The sequence below is a fragment of the Micropterus salmoides genome, unplaced genomic scaffold, assembly GCF_014851395.1.
Source record: "Micropterus salmoides isolate LMB-PRFRI ecotype aquatic unplaced genomic scaffold, ASM1485139v1 Ms_hic_scaffold_22, whole genome shotgun sequence".
Classification (NCBI taxonomy): Eukaryota; Metazoa; Chordata; class Actinopteri; order Centrarchiformes; family Centrarchidae; genus Micropterus; species Micropterus salmoides.
The window spans coordinates 25367438-25390255 of record NW_024041373.1 but is presented as its reverse complement, the minus strand read 5'-3'; the positions used below and the strand labels follow the sequence as shown (position 1 = coordinate 25390255).

Below are 22818 nucleotides of genomic sequence, written 5' to 3'. Positions count from 1 at the left end.
TTTGTGCTCTGGGCCTCTGTCCTTGAGAAACATAGTGCTTTATTCCCTCTGTGCTGTGATTACGGTCTCTACTATTCCAAGAGGTCAGTTTTATTCTAATAATAAGCTAATGATTGGCAGGGATATATGTAGAAGGCTAATTGACAGAATACAGGTTAGTAACATTAATTTTCCAAAGTTAGGGAAAACCTTTTAAATTGTATTTATTTCCAAATATATCTGTTTTATGTGTGGTCCATTTACATAATTTAAATTAAGAGTGTGAATAAATGTTTTTCTCATTTCTCTTCAGGATGTTTATTAAAAACAAGTATCATGGCTACCACAGCAAGCATCAAATATCTACAGAGCTCAAGAGTAAAGCAAAAAAATATTGATTTGACTTTGGTCATTAACTTATAATTTACATAATGCAACTGAACTGTGCGTTTGTTCAGTAAACATGAACATGCACTCGTCACGCTTGTGAGATGTGTCAGGTAAGAACTAAGCTTTTGGAAATGATTGAACTAACCTTCTCCTTCAAATCAACAAGCTTTGACTCCCTCGCCACTTTAACTTGCCCTATATTCTGAAAAGACAGATGGAGACTGAAAGAGGACAGACACACAATCAAGATGATGCTCTCTAAAGTTTTAGCTCGCCTCTCTTTTTGCCCTTCTCTCCCTCTCTCTCACTTAGTCATATGGAGGACCTTGGCGTTAAAGAGCAGCTATATTGAAATTCTGTGCAGACAAGTGGAAATCAGTCTGAGTCTGAGGGTTGCAATTATCAGACTGAAATGGCTCTGAGGGAAAGTGAGCTGGTGAGGCTGCATGCGCGCGCACACACACACACACACACACACACACACACACAGATGCTCAAATACGTTGATATTTACACACACAGGTCAATGTGTCTGCCTCTACTGATAGACAGAAAGACTGGTTCACGTCACTGAAGGAGACGCACGCACCTTGATGCAGGGGAGTACTGGGACTGAAATTCAGCCCGGGACTTTGAGACCGAAAGGCCTTTTATGCGAGCGCAGAAATATTATTTGTATTTATTTCAATACATATTTGTGTTGTATACAGTCATCAGATTAAGCTGAAGATCATCAAGAAACTTCAGGGTGACACCTGCCTCGTCAGTTTGTATAAACAAGGATCCACTGCACTTAACAAAACCAGGTCAGGCAAGCCTGAGTCAGTCAGAGTGCTAAAATACTTAAATATAATGGCTTAGCTTCCCCCGTGCTGGTCCCCACTCTTCTTTTATTAAAACATCAGTAATAAATATGAATAACAATAATCCATTTTCTAACTCTATGAAAAACATGATTACCTACCCAGCACTGAAAACTGCTCCTGTACCTTTCACTGTTGTTTCTGGTTCCATTGACCTCCTCATCCTCCTCCTGCTGCTCCTCCTGTTCCTTCTCTCCCTCCTCATCATCATGACTGGGATCATCATCACCCTGTTTCTCTGCATCACCTCCACTGACCTTAACAGCCAATATGCACACAAACATACAGAGATTCTTTGCTTATAGAAGGATGTTGTTTTTGTGTGATAACACATTGCAAACTGTTGTTTATAATATAGATTACATAAATAGATAGCCTAATGTATAGGCCTATACATTATATATAAATAATTTCAGTATATAATAAATGCATTAGCCTCCTAATTGTGCACCTGAGTCCTGCCTCACCTGCTACAACAACTTTTCTGCAAGTCGTTTTTAGCTGCTTGTGCATTTAGCTGCTTGTGACAAAAAATTCTTCTTAATTGTTATTTTTTCAGCACCACATTTACCGTCTCTCTTGGCTTATCATACAACCCAGCACTGAGTTCACCTCTGACAAAATGTTGTGGAGATTGAACTCGCCCCAGATGGAAAGTAAACTCCTTTGATCGGCTCTGGTGAGCCAATCAGATTTCAGCAAAATCGAGGATCAGTCTAAGTTGGGAGGGGCCGCTCTTATCCCCCCTCCATATTTGAAGTATTGGTTTGGCCCATTCAGCGTTCGCTGCAGCTGACCGGCGGGCCAGCGCAGTTGCTGATCATAAAGTAAAACATTAGAAACTGCTATAAAAACTGCTAACATGTAGGAAAAGCACAAAAAAAAAAAACATTTACACATAGACAAGCGCACGTTAAAAATGATAACAAAATAAAAGTTCAAGCAGCTCTTCCTCTGCATGTCTGACCTCCAGTTAAATGAAGCACTGCTGTTCACTACACGTTTTAACCACAAGTATGGGCTTCCCAGTCATCAGAGCAAACAGATAAGCTAACCTGTGAGCTTAGCATATTTTACATAGCACATTGTAGCTTGTTTCTTCTTACCGCTGTGCAGTAAGCCCCCGTGGGGCCAGAAGTTAATCAAATGTAGGGTGGAGGTGCTTTATTCCACCCTATATTTGATACTAGCTACTCGGAAAGACTTTCAGTAATGTGCAGTAGGGGGAAAAAAACCTTACATTTGAATTGACTTTGAAAATAATGGGACGTCTTTCAGATCCAATGGAAGCATATATTTTTAGGTCTCTTCAATTTTTCGTACTGCTGAGGAAGTATTACTCCTCCAAAGCCACCGCTCATTTTGAGCTGTCACTTAGAAATGCACAAGTGACCCGCCCACAGTTGACTGACAGGCTAATTTGCCACTATTGTTTTTCCTGTATTGAACTGCATTAGCTGCAGGAAATGCAAAAATAGAAGACTAAAGAAGTTACAGATGAGGTCAGGTGGGCAGTGTTTGCCTACAAAAGGCCCTTTTTTCCATTTGTTGTTGGCCTGTGTCCTTAATGTAAGTAGCTATGGATAAAAGCATAAGTTAAACACCTGAAACATCAAATGGAAATGTCTGCAGCAAATAAGTGATTGCCCAGGCAACTTGCTATCTCCATGTCTGCATTATTATTACACCACAAGACCATTCTATTATGCATGAGAGTGATTATCCTTTAGCAGATTACAAGCTGACCCCATTGCCTTTGCTTTACCTGAAGTGTAATTTGAATTCGGAAGAGACGAAAGGGAATGTTTGTACCATCAATCTCTCTGATGTCTGGGGATTGAATGCAATAGAACAGAATAGAAGGGGTAGGCTCTTAATGACGTCCTGATATCATTTTAAAACGGAATGGGACAACAACATGATGAAAATGCTTATTTCCCTTGCTGACAACAAAACCAGTACAAATGGTGTCCCCCACACACACTGATTCAGACACACACACACACCCCGACAATGTTTCTAGTGGAAATGGAGTCAGTATGCGTGTACACGCTGCAGTATGATGTATTTCAAAGCTGATGTTAAGGGAATGGATTCCGACTGACTTAGAGTGCCAATTGGATATGTCTGGGTGAAAATGACCTCCGCTCTAGCTCTCTCTGAGCAGTCTTATATATTTGGCCCTTGGTTATGACTTTGAGACACAAAAATACACTTCCCATTCCCTTTCTGTTTTGAAATGTTCACTGAAGAAAGCATGTGCCACAAGGATGTTTGTTTGAATCTCTCGTCAGGATGGAAAAATTAAAGCACAGATCATTACGCTCCAAGTGACTTTAAGCAAAGCACTGAACTGCTTCGATTGAGCTGCTCAAATTTCAACTTGTATTCTGTCTCAATTATGTGCACCTTTTATCACCTTCATTCATTATTAATTTACATGGTTTGTATGGGTACTTTTTATCAGTTTTTATATGGAATTAATTATACTGTAGTAATTCTAGAGTATTGGTCTATTCTGTGCACACGACATCTATTGCATGTCTGTCTTGGGAGAAGAATCCTTCCTCTGTTGCTTTTCTTGAGATTTCCTCAATTTTTTTCTGTTTTTTGGGGGAGGTGGGGGTTTCTCTTAACCAGTTGTACCGGATTCTGCTCTGATCCTGAGCTGTTTACCAGTGGGAGGAGCTCAGAGTCAATTTCTTTTATTCAATTATCTTTTTAATTGTATTTTTTGGGATTAGTAAGTAATTTATCTTCAGTGAGTCACGAGTTGCTCTATGATACTATTTCATATTTATACAGAAACCGGACAAAACAGGATATTGCTTGGAGAGAAGTAAGCGGGGAAGTTGAACTATCTGTTAAGTTTAAAATGCGTCTGTTACTTGATGCCAGCTATTGTTGTACTTTACAATGAAACAAGTTAGCATAACATAACCCTGATTTTTGTGTTCATCCCTGTAGTAAACCGGGTTGTGTTTGCATGTTTAAACTTGGATTTTCGTGTTGTATGGAAACACTCATGCAAGCAGTCCAGCGGTCAAACCCACATGAGTAATGCAACGGGAAAATTTAATTTGCGTTGTATGTGAATGTACCATAAGGTTAGATACTTTCTGATCCTGTAGACATGTATAAAGCCCCTAGAGGCTGGGCTGTATAAATAAACTTGATTTGACTCTACTAGTTTCTACTGTTCGTAGGCTGAAACACATAGATCCATAATTTCCCACAAAATACTATAATCTTTAAGTGTGATTTCACAGATTAGCCTTTCTTCCTAGTTGGCCATTTCCTCAATTCCTTTTCTCTGGGACTCTATCACAATGTTAGCCGTCTGTTGTCTTTCTCCTTCTAAAAGTATGGTCTTTTTTTCCTTGACTTGAGGCTCCAGTTTGAGTGATCTCTTTACACAGCAGCCTACACGAACACACACACTCTGTCTCTCTTCATCCAAGGTTAGGATGAAAAGGCCAGTTTCTACCTGTCCTTTTTCTCTCTCAAGTGTGTCTCTTTAATGTGAAATAGCCAGAGCAGACACACACACACACACACTCATGCACACACAGGACAGTCAGATCAAAGGTCTGATGTCCAGCCCGCTCCCTTTGTCTGATCCAGCTTCAAACAGACACATGTTGACAGAACAAGGCTGGGTGAGAATGTTAATCAGATATTAAAGGACGCTGCAACACTGCAAAACAACATCTTCTTCAATAAGTCAACGCAAACGTGTGCTCCTAGCTGTAGAAACCTACACTGGAGATCTCATTTTGATAAGTCTAGTATAGAGTCTGAAAGCACGATTGTGTACGGATGGCTGTGTCATATCAGTGCTTCCTTGTTCTGAAACTGTTTTGGTCAGGGAACTCTGCAAATTCTAGTAAATCGGACAGTTACTTTGTGAAGTGTGCTTGTTTTCCAAACCTGTGGAATCTACGTCCGCACTAGGGGAGGGAATCATCAGATGCCCCACTATGCGATATTACCGTGATACTTGTGTTACGATACTATTGCGATTTTAAACATATTGCGATGTATTAGAAATTATTACTGTTTTCCAACTTTAAATTGTGTCCCCTAGGAAAACTCCTTTTCTAGTGGACTGAAATAGCAATTTATATTATTATAGTACCAAAAAAGTAAAATTCTCATGTACATATAATAAAAGATGGATACTTGGCGTCTGTGTATCGATACAGTATTGGCACGGGAAATATGGTGATACTATACTGTATCGATTTTTTCCCCCACGCCTAGTCCGCACAGATGAATGTTAGTGTAGATAACCATATTTGCATAATTTGTTTGAACTAAGGGAGTCCAGAGGGAGCTGCTGTGAGTTGAATAGCGCATTGTTACAGATTTTTGCTTTGGTCTGAGACTGACAATGAAGTCCAGGAATCACTGTGTTAATCACAATCAAACATGGGCAGATGTATTTCTATACTTACAACATGATAAGCTGGCATAAAATATAACAGAAGCTGTGCCAAGAAAGAAGATTACTTACAAGGTAAGTGGAGGAGAGTTTACACTAGACTTTTGAGAGCCAATATGGCTGGAGTGTGTGTTTTTGTCTCGCACCACACAGTTGTCTTGGCAGTATGTCATAAGTCTCACAATATTAGGCTATTTAATTTGCTGTTAATTCATTCATTAATTTTGGGGGCTGTTGATATTTTCATCTATTGGACAACTACGTGTGATACCAGCAAAAAGTCAGCTTATGCCAGCCAACACAACCCCTGAATATGAGGCATGTGAAACATGCTTTTCCAAAGCATATGCGAAGGTACTAGATTTAGCATGGCACTTCCACAAGGTCAAAAAAAACTAATGCTGCAGAGGCTGAGATATCATGAGTTATAGTCTCTAGTATGTACATTTCCCACAATGCAACACAATAAAATAATTTCTTAAACCCTGGCAAATGCATGCATTTCAAACTGTAACACAGGCTTTCTATTACATTATCAAGGTTATTTTCTCAGACTTTAGAGAGCCACAGACAATACTATACAACAGTTTTCATAGGCTGTGTATTACTTCTTGTGACAGACTGAACTTCATGTGTAAAATTGGAGCACCTCTTTAAAATGTAGCCTAAGCTGATTTGGATGAAACAACATCTGCCTGTACGCAGTTTCCCCAACTAGTTACAGACATGCTGGAGGTGATCAATCCATTAAAGAGGTCATATTATGTTTTCTGGCTTTTTCCCTCTCCTTTATTGAGTTATATACCCTTTTTGTGCATACAATAGATTTGCAAAGTGAAAAAGCCCGACGTCCACCCCAAAGGGAGTTCCCATCTCCCACAGAAAACACTGCTCTGAACTGCCCGAAAACAGCTCGTTTGTAGTCCAGCACACCCTCAAAAACACCAGTGGACAAACACAGACGTCCGCCTGCTGCCTCCCCTTCCAAACACTAGCTACCCTCCAGGCAGTCAGTGGACATAAAGTTGTTACTGTGATGTAGAGACAGAACTCAGTTATAACTTTATGGATGAAAGATACATTTGTTACAGATTATTAACTCACTACTCTGAAACTCTTGCTCCAGTCCATGTTGCTGCTAAGCTGCTAAAGGGAACACATACTGCTGGAAGCCGTGTTTACTAGCTTTTCAGGACTCGCCCTACTCTGCTTCTGATTGGCTAGTAGTCTTTAACTAGCTACAGTGCATGTGCAACTCCCAACAAAGTTCTTGTAGAAGTGAGATGCATCGCTCCATAGCTAAAACAAAGCGTTCAACACACAGGGTGAAAAGAGGAGCTGCAGCAATGTGCAATATGACAAAAAATGTGTCGTTTTTTGAAAATGAAACCAAGTAAACCTGTTCTGGTACAACCCCTAAATAAAATTATGAACCTGAAAATGAGCATAATATGACCACTTTAAAACTGTCTTTCCTAGGACAAGTCAGAACCCTGTTTCATAAGGGTTGGTTAAAGTACCACGAGCAATTTAAATAAATATTAAAATGGATCCCAAAGCTTAAGCTAGCTCAGCTGTTGATTTGCATAGAAGCAAAATTATATATAAATATTTTTTTTTAAATTGTTTTTTTTTGTTTTTTTGTTTTTTTCCAGAAGAAGAAAATGAAAAAGTAATTTGTGCAGGTGATATAAAAAGAAACTACAAGTGCTTATAAAAACATCTCACCTCACGCCAGAGAACGCAAGCAATCAACACATAGCTCAGAGAAAATTGAAACCAAAAGGTTACAGGCAATGTTGGCAGAACAAGACTGGGATTGAATGGAAATCAAAAGTCAGGGAGCAATAGATATAATGGGATTACAACAATCTGATTTCAAATGAAATGACAACCCTGCTATGGAAAGATAGATTTGAGTGAGGTTGGAAAGTCTTGGAAACAAAGGCAGCGTCACCATGTTCAGATATACCATCACTGAAAAACAGCAAGTCCACGGTATGCATAACGCATCTTGACCACCTTGTAATGATTTAATATGCTTTACAATGTGAGGCTCTATGAACTTCAGCAAACATTTTAATTAAAAAGGGAGACAGAAGTATTCTTACATATTTTGGAGAGCTGAACCAGCAACCCTTCAGAGAAGATACACTGCATTATGTGCATTTTAATGCAAATTTTACAAAATACTGGGAAATACTACTTATTTCAAAATAACTTCTCATGGATCTTAAACTGGTGGTTAACCATATCACTGGGAATCATTCTTTGAGGACAGTGAGAATCCACAATAAACTTCACTGCAATGTGATCAGTGTGAAGCTGAAACGAAGTGTCGGCTGAAGAGACTGATTGACGATAGACCAGCAGACATTGCTATCCGTGGGCCCCGCTGCCAGCAGGGCTGAAAAGTAACTTTACTATGTAGCAATCACATTGCTGACACAAGTCACAGGTCACTATCAAGATTTCAAAGTTCCCTAATAATTCAGGTGGAAAAGGAGACATAATGCACGGTCGTGGAAAAGCCCTGTATTTCTGGCCGTCTGTGCAAAGTGTCTTGCTGGTTGCCAGTTATCAGTATGGCTGTGTCCACCGCAGCCCGGTGTCTCCTGTCTCCCAACTAATTGTCAGGGACAGCCTGGTAATTCAGCAGGTAATAGCAGAGCAGCCCTCTGCTAATGTATTCCTGCCCAGGAAATGAGACTTTGGAACCACAATGACAAGATGACTGACAGCTAGATTAGAGCAACGGCAGAGGGAGGATGGGCGACAGAGAGAAAGGGATGCAAACAGAAAATGTGGAGAGGAGAGAAGAATGGAGTAACATAGCAAAAATACAGGAAGAGAGCAAACAATGCGATGGGGGGAAAAGCAAAAATTCTCCATTGCAACAATAAAATATACCAACAGAGATATTTCACCACAGGAAAAATTGCTACTTATTTTATAAACGCTTTTTCCACATTAATAACAAGTTTTATTCAAATAAATACTACATCCATCTTAAGACAACATGTAAGTCTTGAAGCTTCAAACCTGCCTTATTGCTGATGCACTTATCCTATAGCTCATATTTTCTCCACCCTAATGAGACACTTGTTTAGAACACGTCGTCATCCCACCTTTATAAGAGGCTTTAAGCAAACATGTTTATTCCTTCATAATCTCTGTGCTGACAGTCTCTGGGAAGCTAAATGCCATTCAGAGAGTTTTACTCAGCTTTGGAAGGTGAAGGCTATTAACGCTCTGACATCATTTGACAACATCAAATCCTTTGCATGGGAAGGTCATTCAAGGGGAACAACCCTGACATTAAAGTATCAACACGTTGTTCCTATGTCTTCAGGCAGTTATAGCAGACTACATTTGTAAAGACCAACAATTAGAACGATGGGCAGTAAGATTATAACAGCTTTATCCATGAAAATACACATGTAATGTTTTCTAAATTGTGGTAGATTATCTAATTAAATCTACAAAATTTATCTTCGTTTTCGATAAAGTGACCAGCATAAAGAAAGATCAGTGTTTCCCCTATATGCATTCAGGAGCGGCGCACCGCGGTCCCCTTCAGACTGCGCAGCTGAGCAGGAAAGCTTCTACAGCAGTTACATAGCTGCTATGTAACTTAACATTAGCTCAATAGAAAGTAACTGGAAGCTGTATTTTATTACTGCCTACTTGTCCAATGTTGAGAACATCAGGTACAAACTTAGACTAAACTGATGTAGCCTGCAGCTCTGTCCTGTACAGACTGATCAAATTATTTTTCAGTCTGAAAAAGTGATTTTGGAAAAGAAAGGATGGTGGTGACTAGAGGAGCTGAGGTTAGTAAAGCTAATTAGTGATGCAAACTAGTCCTTTTAAGCTAATGAGGGAACGTTTCTTTTTGGATTTTAATGTGCAAATAAAATGTTACATATTTTTCATTGGAAAACATAAAATTTTCTTGGGGGCGAACCCCCAAACCCCCTGACCAACACCAAAACATTCATCTTAAGCTCAAACTATGGGAAAACACAGCAATTTTAAGGTATTCTAAGCAATGTTACTGAGACATGTTGTGTTGGGGTTTTATATTCAGACAAAAATTTTGCTTCACCTCCACTGCTACAACTCCATCCTAGAGGAAACACTGGAAAGATTATCTACCATTAATGATTTGGTAATATGATTCTGAGTCACTGTTTGTACTAATCTCATTTTGAACACCATTTGCTGGAAAATTTAGAGTTGAACCTTTTTCCCTTCTCTATACAGTCTTTGGATAATCATGTTAAAAGCGATTTTCCATCTGTCATAATCCATCATAATATTATGGTTATGTTTCAGTGGTGTAAACAAGTCTTTGAAGTACATTGATTTAGATTGCAGTTCTCATGATACAGCAGGGTGTCCCTCATAGCTACTGGGAGGTATTTTCCAAACAGTCCGTGACAAAAATGGGAATTTTCTGGGGATTGCTTCAGTGAGCTTCAGAGGGCGAACACTATTACTGCTGGGACATCATTTGACGGCAACAGATGGAACAGGCATTACAGTAAGTCACACTACAAGGGTTGACTTGGGTAAGTCTGTTGTAACCATGATTGGGGCTTGATTGCTTTCTTACCCACAACAACGGAAATGACAGCTAGAAAGCAGCTGTTCATCTTGCAACAAAATCAAAAATGGTTGCTCTCAGATTAAATCCTCCCTGCACAAAAAGGTCGGTTTCAGGAATTTATAAATAAACATGATCAGACTGACAACCATCTTCTAGATGAGTTTGTTTTATTAATTTAACAGCTTTCATTAAGCCAATGTAACAAGAACACAGATCATTTTTATTGTCATCATCATGTATTTGGACTGTAATCCACAGAAAACAATCCACAAATGTTTACAATGATTCTACAAATATGTATTACATGCATTTGTGTTCTGTAAAATCATATCCACAAAAATACAGTGCAATTTGCAAATATATACAATTTATTCTGTATACAGATATTGTAATTTCATATACAAAGTGTTATTTATGCATTTGTGTTTTTATTATTTTTTTATTTTTTAAAACACACAAAACAGTTTTTGCACATTTGCGGGTCATTTCCTGTCAAAGATTACAGGACTGACATAATGAGGAATTTCTACCATATATCACTGAGCCTTTCCCTTTGTGACTGCGCATTTTCTCAGCAGCACCTTAGCCTCATCTTGTCCAAGCTGATATTGGATTCCCACCCTGCAGCACTGCTTTCTGGGCTGCTTCTGCTGGACCTCCATCTAAACCTTTCTGTACAAGTGGATATAGTTTACTATTGAATACTTTATCACTGTATTTGTTTTACATTTAGATTCAAATAAATAGAATACATTTAAAAGTCCTGTTGTACCTACTGTTTGTAGGAGCTATTGAGGTGTCATGTAAAACAAATGTATAAGGTTACGGTCCTCAAAAGTACAGTCAGTGTCCATTTCCTGTTGTTCCATGTCCTTTTGCATGAAAAACTGTATTTTCGTTAAGGCTCATGAGTAGGGTGTACATTACACCAAAATCAGCTCCATAAGTAGCTACTCAGAAAATTGTCCTAGACTGAAAACAGGGAGTCGTTCAGGACATGTGGATGTCTAAGGCAATACTGGAGATCTAACGTGGGGTGCCGTTCCCAACCAACCCAAGACTGACATTACTAACATCTGTGGTACAGGTTGGAAAAATTCCACAAATGCGTAAAAAGGAAGTCACAAATATAACGTGACCTGCAAATTGACAGGAAGTGATCCGCAAATGTGCAAAAACTGTTTTGTGTGTAAAAATAGATCCACAAATGCGCAAATAACACTTCACTGTATATTTATGGATATGATTTTATTCAACACAAATGCAAAAAATACATGTTTTGAGTAGTGAGATGTGTGTAATTTATTTTTTTTTTTTTTTTTAAACAGATCTCCACAGTAAACTTTGGACACAATTCCACAAATGCGTAAAAATAAAAGTTAGAAATGTAACATGACCAACAAATTGACAGAAAGCAATCTGTAAATGCGCATAAAACTGTTTATAGTGTGTGTATAGAAGTCACTCAGTATTTAGGTGTATATGATTTTATACATCACAAATGTAAAAATACATACAGTATTTGTAGATAGTGAAATATTTGTGCATCATAATGTAGTACACATTTGTAGATTGTTTTTGGTGGGTTACAAATATTAAAGTCCAATAAAATCTTGCATATCTCCGCTTATAATGTTCCCTCTCTTTAAATCTTTTTCTCCAACTTTCTCCTTCCTCCTCTTGTCCTGCTTTGTCTGCCATCTTTCCCATGTGCCCCTTCTTTGCAGAATACATTGGAATGGATCACAGATGGCACAACAAGTTTGTTGTTTTACTGCTTCTGTTTCGTGTAGCTTCTGGTTTTCTGCCACTCCTATTCTCCCTTTTTCCCCCATTTCCATTTTCTCTCCACTCTTGTTTTCTCTTTTGAAGCTCATTTGAAATGTGTCTGTTGGCTTCACTTTTTTGCTTCTGTCCAATTGTTGGGTCTTTTTATTCTTCACTCTTCATCTGTCTCCCCCCCACCCCCTTACCCTTCTCTTTTTTTCCAAACAGAGATGAGGACATTGTTGTTTCCTTGCTCATCATATGGTTGTTTTTCTCCTTGTCTTATTCATTCTTGTGCTTTTCAGTTTTTTTTGCTGTCTGTTTTCTCCCTCGCTCTTTCAGTTTTTCTGTGTTAAGATGAAAAGATCACTCTTGTCTGCCATTGGTTGTCTTCACTCAGAGAGTTTTTCCTCTGGTTCTTTGCCGCATGCTGCTAGTCTGACGGCTTGGGTCAAACGAACTGACCCGCCACGCATTGCTAATGCGCTCCAGGGGAATCAGTTAAATTATGCTCACTGCGGGGGTGAGGACATACATAACGCCAGCATCAAACTCCTCAAGGTTATGCAGTATTTAGCCCTACAACTTTCAGCTGTTTACAGAAGATGAGGCATGTTTTGCCAAACTGATATGCACATGTCCTACGCCTGTGTTGGCCATGAGACTGACTGAGGGCAAACATTATGATTGTTGGCCTACATTGGCCTCCAGTGGTCTCCGGAAAGATATAAGATGACCTGCTTGTTGGCAGGCACTCAACCAAACTTCAATGCCACAGACATCTGAAGGCATTTTATTTTGAACACTGACCATATCAGTGCAACATTTGAACAACACATACTAGATGTATTTCAGAGTTATGTCTCTTGCATCAGCTTGTTCTAAAACCAGGCTATACAGAGTTAAAAATCCTGAGCTGTGTTTGACCTAAAACAAAAACCAATTACATTTTCAAACAAAACTTTACTACTCTTTATTTTAATCATGTACCCCATATGATATTGTCTAAAACAGGCTGTTTTTATATAAAATAATATAAAAAAATATTGAACTTTATCTGTCTTCATCTAAAGTAAAACTAAACTGTCACAAAGCATTACTTATTTACAGTTGAGTGACTCCATTTGCAGGCGGATCACAGACTTCCTCACTGACAGGAAGCAGCACGTGAAGCTGGGAAAACATGTCTCTGATTCCAGGACCCTCAGCACCGGTTCCTCTCAAGGCTGCGTTCTTTCCCCCCTTCTCTTCCCCTTGTACACCAACAGCTGCACCTCCAGTCACCAGTCTGTCAAGTTCCTGAAGTTTGCAGATAACACCACCCTCATTGGGCTCATCTCTGGTGGGGATGAGTCCGCCTACAGGTGGGAGATCGACCATCTTGTCACCTGGTGCAGCCAGAACAGTCTGGAGCTCAACGCTCTGAAGACCGTGGAGATGGTCGTGGACTTCAGAAAGAGCAGTCCCACCCTCCCCCATCATCCTGTGTGACTCCTCGGTCACCACTGTGGACTCCTTCCGCTTCCTGGGCACAGGAAGCCTCATTAACAAGGCCTTGGTCCCCCACTGACACTCTGTACTGTTTCATCACGTGTCGGGCACAGACCTGGCACGTCGCACATATTTGTTGTTGATTGTTGATCTTTGTTGTTGTATATTTATATGTTGTCAGTTTATATATTTATATGTACACAATATTCTCTTCCATTACTTCTGCACGGCACAGACCCAGAATAAAGTTCATGTATATATCTGCAATGTTGTTCTTCCATTCCATATTTATTATATTTCTACATTTATTTATGTTGACTGTATGTTTGTCTATGTGTAGCACCTTATCACCACAGCAAATTCCTCGTATGTGTAAAACACTACTTGGCAATAAAGCTCCTTCTGATTCTGAGTTATTAATCAGTGCATTCACACTAATTTGAAATCATGCAAATGACGGACACTTTCGTGCTCTTCAACTTGCAGCGCTGCCTATAGACGCTTCGCTTTCATCGGACACGTTGCCAAGGTGATGCGCTCAGCCCGAAGTCAACTTCCATTCTGTTTGTTTATCACTGGGTTTGTGTTTACTGGCTAATACAGTGAGTGATATCCAGTACAGAGTTTCCCATACATTCATTTATTTGTGGCGGCCCACTACATTGTCAGTGCTGACTGGCACATATTGATTTCCGTTTTTTTTACTATTTAAGATGAGAAAACTTGTATTTGATTGCAGAGCTGCACGCAGCGCATATTCGCTCAGCACCTCCTCTCACTCTCTCCCTCTCTCTCCCCCTCTCTCTTTCTCTCCAGCTGCACAAATCTGTCCAACGTCAATGTCGGAGCAGAGTAATGCACATGCGCAGTACCGTCTGTTTATGTTGTTACCGTTGAAAGCGTCCATAGATAACTGGGGAAAAAAACCTCGTCACTGCAAAAAACACGGTCTGTCTGATCGAAGTGACGTGTTCTGTTTCTCTAACGATCTCCGCTCTGTTTCAATGGCATTGACACACACCTACACATGCACCTCCTGATTTAGCCAGACTCAGACAGGGCTTACAGTAATCACATGCCAAAATATTTAGACACCAAAAAGCACTGAACCACTTACCAGGATACAGTGTGTTTACCGGGAACCTATATGTGGGGCTTGCAGATTTTGATAGTGACAAAGGAAGTGCCGGTCCCAATCTGGGAGGTCCCGGATCCTGTTCCGACAGAATCACATTGCACTCAGCAAAATTGATTATTGCTGTGATGTAGCTTACTTTATACATTGACCCCACTCCCCACACTAGCTGACATAGTGAATGTATTGCCTTAATGCTTCTATGTCCTCATTTTTCAGTGCAAGTTTGTTATGAGGTGGTTAGAAACTTCACACTTGGCAAATCTGATTATTGGTGTTATGTGCTTTTATCTGTTAAGATTCACAGTCATGCAGGTCATAGTTATTCAAGAGGGTTAAATCAAGGGCAACTGGACTTGAGTGAAGATACTTAAAGAGGATTTGCATCATTCAGATATCTTCAATCAAATGCAGTTGCCCTTGATTTAACCCTCCTTGGATACATGTCATATACATTTTAAATTCATGGTATGTCGCGTTCTTTATAAGTAGTTTATAAATGTAAATGTTATAGCAAATTAGAATGCATTTTTTTATGTTTGGGTCCCTGGGAGACAAAAAGTTTTGGTGATCTAAAACATGTGAATCAATGACATGCTAACAGAGCTTTATCAATATTCAATATTTTTAATGTGCTATGACAGAAAATGACGATGTTTGATGATGTTATTGATCAATGCCCACAAATCAGGGAATACTTTGGCCACATGCCGAGATTTGAGACTGTACATCTCACCTTCCAGACACAATAGACAGACAAGATGACTGGCGGATGAGCAAAAATAGATCAACAGAGGAGAGCAGACATGTGGAGCCCCAGAGAGATGTTGTGTCTGTGAGGTTTTACAATGTGAAATATCACAACACATCCGTATCAAACATCAAGAGGATTTCTACAACAACTCTCTTTGGTCTTCTCTGTCCTTTCTCTTACAGTCTCTTTCTCTCCAACACTCCCTTTCTGCCACCTTTTGTTTTCCTGTCACATCTGCCCCCTTTTATCCGGGATGGAAGGAGACAGTAAGTGCTTTTCTATATATTCTGAAGTAGAAGTGCTGTTACTGTGCTGAAACTTTACAAGTCAGACTATCTGATATAAAAATAGTAAAAGTTATAAGATTTTGTGAAAAGCTTGGCTCGCACCACCCAGTGCCCTCAGACAACTGATTCAATTCGACTCAATGTCCCCCCACTCTACTTTTATAAGTATTTAATTTTTTTAATAAGAATCTAAAATTTGTCCCCATGAATTCATCTTTGATTGGCTGAGCTTTACTGACCTGAGCCCTGCATAGGGGACCTTTCTCATACCTCAGCTCTTTGCACTGCTGCTGTTTAAGTAATTGCAAAATACAATGACTCATGTGTGACATGAGAAGTACATCTCCCTTCTCTATGCCTCCCACCACTCCTTTGACAGCATGTGAATGCTTCTGCCAAAACAGAGGTCACACAAAGGCCAGGGGAAAAACAAAACAGAGAGCGGGGGGGTACACAGACAGATACAAAGCACAGAAATGAAGATATCTACAGTACAAAGAGTAAGACAAAAGAAGACAATGTGTCAAAGAGGAATATGGAAAAATGATGGACCATATTCACCCGTGGAGAAACTTTTTCATCCGTGCTTTGAGTGTTACATTAAGGGAAGGATAAAGAGAAAGATGTGAAAGAGTGAGATGGCATGAATATAATAATCATTGACTTGCCTGTGTTTCCATACTTACTGAAATGTCTACAGTTGAACTTTAGAAGTCATATCCACCACAGACAGACAGACAGACAGACAAGGATGAATGGAGTTTTCAGGAAAACGCAGTATGTAGCCTCGAGTCTTATGCCACTGTAAATGTCCCCGTTGATAAGGATAATTAAACTAAGAAAACATGACTGTTAATTGTTAATCTTTGTTGATATTATTAGGGCCCGAGCACGACCGTGTGAGGTCCCTATTGAATTTGCTCGGATTTTTTTCTTTTTTTTTTTTTTCTGCAAAGTAGGCTCAACTGACATGGCCTAAACATTCTCGAAAACTCACCAAAATTTGCAAACATGTCAGAACCGGTGAAAAATTTCGTATTCTACAAGTTTCGCACATGGGCGTTGCAAAATGACTCGCTAGCGCCACCTAGAAAATTGGAAAAAATTAGCCCCTCGTTCACGTTCAACCTACATGTATGAAATTTTCTGGGGACATGTATCATATGAAGACGCACAAAAAAGCCTCAAGAACCCATAGCCTAAAGTCAACAGGAAGTCGGCCATTTTGAATTTTATGGCCATTTTTGGATGATTTACACACTTCGTACTTTAACGAACTCCTCCTAGGGATTTAGTCGGATCGACGTCAAATTTCTGCTGTGCCTTCTAAAGGCATTGACGATGAAAAGTTGTGCTATTTGCGCGTTTTCGTCAATGGGCGTGTCCGTGGCGTCGATGATTCGCCATGAAACAGGAAGTTGTTGTAACTTCAGTGTACATGCTCACATCTGGACCAAACTGTACATCTAGGATGAGAGTCCCGCCCTGAACACATGTACATGCCGACATTCACCCACAGTCATAGCGCCACCTGCTGGCAATAGAAAGTGACCTTTAACGAAGCAGCCCCCGCCGCACGTTTCACCTACGTGCACGAATTTTCTGTGGTACGTGTATCTTGTCCAGACGCACAAAAAAGTCTCTTGGAGCCATAGCCTAAACCCAACAGGAAGTCGGCCATTTTGAATTTTACGTCAAATTTTGGATGATTTACACACTTCGTACTTTAACGAACTCCTCCTAGGGATTAAGTCCGACCGACCTCAAATTTGTGCTGTGCCTTCTAAAGGCATTGAAGATGAAAAGTTGTGCTATTTGCAAGTTTTCGTCAATGGGCGTGTCCGTGGCGTGGCGTCAAAGATCAACTCTTCGCCATGACACGGAAGTTGTCGTAGCTTCAGTGTACATGCTCACATCTGGACCAAACTGTACATGTAGGATGAGAGTCCCGCCCTGAACACATGTACATGCTGATATTCACCCACAGTCATAGCGCCACCTGCTGGCAACAGGAAGTGACTTTTAACGAAGCAGCCCCCGCCGCATGTTTCACCTACGTGCACGAATTTTCTGTGGTACGTGTATCTTGTCCAGACGCACAAAAAAGTCTCTTGGAGCCATAGCCTAAACCCAACAGGAAGTCGGCCATTTTGAATTTTACGTCAAATTTTGGATGATTTATACACTTCGTACTTTAACGAACTCCTCCTAGGGATTTAGTCCGACCGACCTCAAATTTGTGCTGTGCCTTCTAAAGGCATTGAAGATGAAAAGTTGTGCTATTTGCAAGTTTTCGTCAATGGGCGTGTCCGTGGCGTGGCGTCAAAGATCAACTCTTCGCCATGACACGGAAGTTGTCGTAGCTTCAGTGTACATGCTCACATCTGCACCAAACTGTACATGTAGGATGAGAGTCCCGCCCTGAACACATGTACATGCTGACATTCACCCACAGTCATAGCGCCACCTGCTGGCAACAGGAAGTGACTTTTAACGAAGCAGCCCCCGCCGCACGTTTCACCTACGTGCACGAATTTTCTGTGGTACGTGTATCTTGTCCAGACGCACAAAAAAGTCTCTTGGAGCCATAGCCTAAACCCAACAGGAAGTCGGCCATTTTGAATTTTACGTCAAATTTTGGATGATTTACACACTTCGTACTTTAACGAACTCCTCCTAGGGATTTAGTCCGACCGACTTCAAATTTGTGCTGTGCCTTCTAAAGGCATTGAAGATGAAAAGTTGTGCTATTTGCGAGTTTTCGTCAATGGGTGTGTCCGTGGCGTGGCGTCAGAGATCAAGTCTTCGCCATGACACAGGAAGTTGTTGTAACTTCAGTGTACATGCTCACATCTTAACCAAACTTTACGTGCTTGATAACTCTCCCACCCCGCTATGGAGGACTGATCCTGACACAGCCAGAAATAAATACAGAAATAAATAAATGCTCAATAAATAAATAAGCATCCAATTAAATACACAAAAAAATAAAGTAAATAAATAAATGTAGGTAGTAATTAAATTATACAAGGAGAAATAAATGTTTATATTTTAATTAGTGCCTTTACTTATTCACCTTTGTTATAATTACCTTATTTGTTTATTCAACTTTATTTATTACTAATTTTTTTAATGTATTTATTTATGTGTGTGTTTTAATATTTTTGTCTGTTTTATTCTTCCTTTGTATTTATTTACCTTATTTATTTTCACCCATGGTATTTATTTCTGCCTGTCTTTTTTAAATTTTTGTATGCATTTCTGCCTCATTATGCAAATGAGGAGGGGCTGTGTCTCAAGGGGTCATCTTCTCTGCTATTGGTGGACCAGTCAGACAGGAGAGCTCCTACTCTGCCTGCAGACATCAATGATCTTGCCCCTCACACAGTCAGATGGCTTCCTTCAGTGCACTGAGGTGTTTAACAACTCTGAAGACAATACTACCAGCAATGTCTTCCTTCTCTTTTCACGTAGACGCTCCGACAGACAGTGCTTTCAGTTTGCTGCATGCATGGACACAGAACTGCGGTAAAGGGAGAAGCACACGGTCAGCTGGCTGCAGCTAAATCTGGAGTGCACTCGTATTCAATTCTGTATGGTAAATTCAGTTTTAACGGAGCAGAGCGAGCTGACAGGCAGAGTTAGAGACTTTTTCTGTCCGTTTCTCTCTTTACAAAGACGCAAGTTGCAGTCAGAGTCTTCTCTGAAGAGGGCAATGAAGTCTCAGTAGTACCCGATGCGAGCACCACATACAACACAATTTATCAAATTACACAAAGGATATACAGTATGAAAATAAGACTGATTGGATTATACTCACAGGAAGTATAAAACCTGTTACATGCGTAACACAGTAATGTCAGGGAAATTACTTTACTTAGATTTAAGTACTGCAGTTGTACATTTGAAATACCTTCCTACCTTTGTGATAGGAAGCCTTCTTGAGGTGGTATAAAACATTTCTTCTTATATTCTGATTTGAGTTGTGGACAACTATGACCACATGAATTGAAAAAATTAAACATTTCACTGCCCAAGTCAGATATAACACAAGTCTTGTTCATTAGACTACATGCTGTACAGTATTTGTGGACAGATTTTGTCCCAGGATTTATTATGCATTTCTTCTTCTTCGTTGCATGATTTAGAATAATAAGGTGAGAAATGGGTCTATTCTGAGTTCATCCTGCACTGCAGCAGCTAATAAAGTCCATTTAATCCCCAAAACGCTTTTCTTTTAGGCAGGCTGGAGCAGAAAACAACTCACCTTTCTCAAGTTGTACAGTAATGTCACATGTGTATGAAGGTGGATCAAACAAGCTAATCTTAAATGTCAAAGTAGAGAGGAGCCTAGTAGGCCTATTTATTTTCATTCATTACACAATATGAATAAGCTATGCAGACAGTTGTAAAGAAAGAACATCTTTTTGTTCTGTTCTCTACTTGTTATAGTTACACAGTATTAGGGGTGTGGGCTGTATTAAAAGTATCCACTGTTCTCCCATGCTCTAACACACAGTAACGATGAAATGTGTGCTGTTCTCACATTCTTCCTCTGTATGTACACATAAACAACAAGGCAGGGAAATATAAAAGGAATTTATTTTATTGTTTGGGTACATTATTGTTCAGTGTACATGTTCACATCTGAAACAAACTTTACGTGCTTGATAACTCTCCCACCCCGCAGACATCTACACGTCAATACCGATTTATATTCATAGCGGCAAGTGCTATGTAGCTCCACATAGGGGACACAGGAAGTGACATATAGCACATTCATGCGGCGTCGGAACCGCGTAGGAAATTCACAGCCGCACCGGCAGAGCTCCAGAATGTGCAACTCGGCCGGCTCACGCGCGGACGCGCTTACAAGTGCGAGGGCCCGCCCAACGCTGCTTGCAGCTTTAATATTTATTTTTATATTGTTAATAATGCACATTTTCTGCAAATAGTTGTATTATTTTATTTTTCTCTATTCTTTTTAATATTCTTATGTAACTTAACTCTATTCCATATTTATATATTTCTACATTTATTTATGTCAACTGTATGTTTGTCTACATGTAGCACCTTATCACCAAAACGAAATTCCTCATTTGTGTTAAATACTACTTGGCAATAAAGCTCCTTCCGATTCTGCCAAGCCATATCTCTAAACTCATGTATAACATTTTAATTAATTAAAAATACACACTGACTGATTAATGACTTAATGACAATGTTGGACAGTGCTAGCTTGTACAGGATGTTCAGGAAAGGTCATGAACATACATTTTGAAAGCTAGATAGTTTCTATAGATAGTTGGATGCTTGGCGTTTTGTTTGAGAGACGTTTTCTGAGATGTTTTTTTCATGATCTTTCATTGTATTCTCTACGTTAATGTCACAGACTACCAGCTAGCTGATAGCGTTTCTCAGTATCTCAGTGTGAACTGAGATAAATGCATTGTTACTAGGCTTATTCCGATTGGATCGGCTGTTGACGACTGAAGGGATGCTCAGCGATTGGTTTTTCATGCGTCAATATTCAAGGAGATTTCAACTAACTTACTATCAGAACTAAGATGACTTAAAAACAGTCTCTAGAATCTTCACCCCACTGCAGTGTTTTCTATTCATTGATTTATTTGTGGCAACACGACACACCAAGATCTCAACGCTGACCGCCACATACTATTTAATATGAGTAAAATCATAATTGATTCGCTCAGCTACGCTTGCTACTCTCTCTCTCCCTCTCTCTCAAGCACAAATGGAGCCATGTGTTTATAGAAAATATAAAGCATTCAAGTCAACTCAGAGAAGTTAGTCTATTTTCTAAAGCTAGGACCCTAGCTAATATGGATAGCCTAGAGATTGTCGAGGTTAGCATGCTGTACATAGCTGCTAGTCAAAATAGATTACACCTCCACCCGCCACACGGTAATTCTGTGGTAAACACTGTACTGTGCATTTACAGACTGTTAAAGCTAATGAGCCTATTCTTCTATGCTGACATTTCACTGGCATGCTGCAACCTAACACTGCACCCTGGCAATCAGATCGCCAATCAGTGATCTCAGCTAGCCATGATTAGACAATATGAAAATAGAGAAAATCGCCCAAGCCTAATTGTTTCCAAGTATACAAATTAAACAATATATTAATGAAAACCACTATTTCAAAAACACGATTTCAGCTCTACATAGTTTTAAGGTGCTTAACTTCCATTACAGTAGAATGTTTCCTGATGTTTGACATTTTTATATGTTCCAGTGATTTTACGTTAACACAAAACCACATAAAAGAAACGGATATTTTTTTCAGATACATTTCAGATTGAGCATTTATAAATACCACAGCCTCACGCACTATGACAAAGATCAAAAGCTTGTTAGGATTTCCAGAGTAGACCCAAACGCAGACCCAAACTCAGGAGTGGATGAATTAAAAAGGGATTTATTGTAGGGTTAGCGTGGAATGGAGGTGGAATGAGCAGGGAGGCAGCTGGCTGAGGCAGAGGGCGGTGAGGTATGGCTGGATAGCCTGGAGCGGGGTGGATGAACGAGAGGGAAATAGCGTGGCTGGTCAGAGATTGCAGCTGGATAGCGGTTTGAGAGCAGGCAGGCAGGCAGGCAAGCAAGTATGGTTCACTGTAACTGAAACAATGATTTGGCAATGAGTGGATGAAGAAATGGGAGTTGATATATAGCAGAGTGATGAGCTTGATGGAAGGCAGGTGTGTGTAATCAGCAGGAATCCAGAGGCCAGGAGAATGAGCGCTAACCCTAACCCTAAACCCTAATTTGAAATTAATTTAATAAAACTACCCTGATGATAATGAGACATATTAATATTACAGAGAAAATGAAAGAGACCTGCATTGGATTTGTGTTATGACTGGACAAGATAGTAACCAGATCCAAGTCACAAAGACCTACATATCTATCTCTGTCTATTCATAGTATGAATGAACACGGAGAAAAAGCAACACTTTTGGAAAGTCTTTCCATGAACAGCTACTGTAAGATGTCTGCTGAAACCTTCCAGTCTCCAGATGTATGATCTTCTCTTATAGACGGCCAGCGTTCCCAGAGGACTGCTGGTATGTGGA

At 39.8% G+C, this 22818-nt stretch overlaps 1 long non-coding RNA gene across 1 annotated transcript in view; it reads right to left on the bottom strand.

Moving 5' to 3' along the window:
- Positions 1-1327: 1327 nt before the first annotated feature.
- LOC119916857 overlaps positions 1328-22818 on the bottom strand; it is a 42312-nt gene continuing 20821 nt past the window's right edge. The window contains exon 3 of the long non-coding RNA XR_005447177.1: positions 1328-1489. This is a non-coding gene — a long non-coding RNA (uncharacterized LOC119916857). The remainder of the gene's footprint in view (positions 1490-22818) is intronic.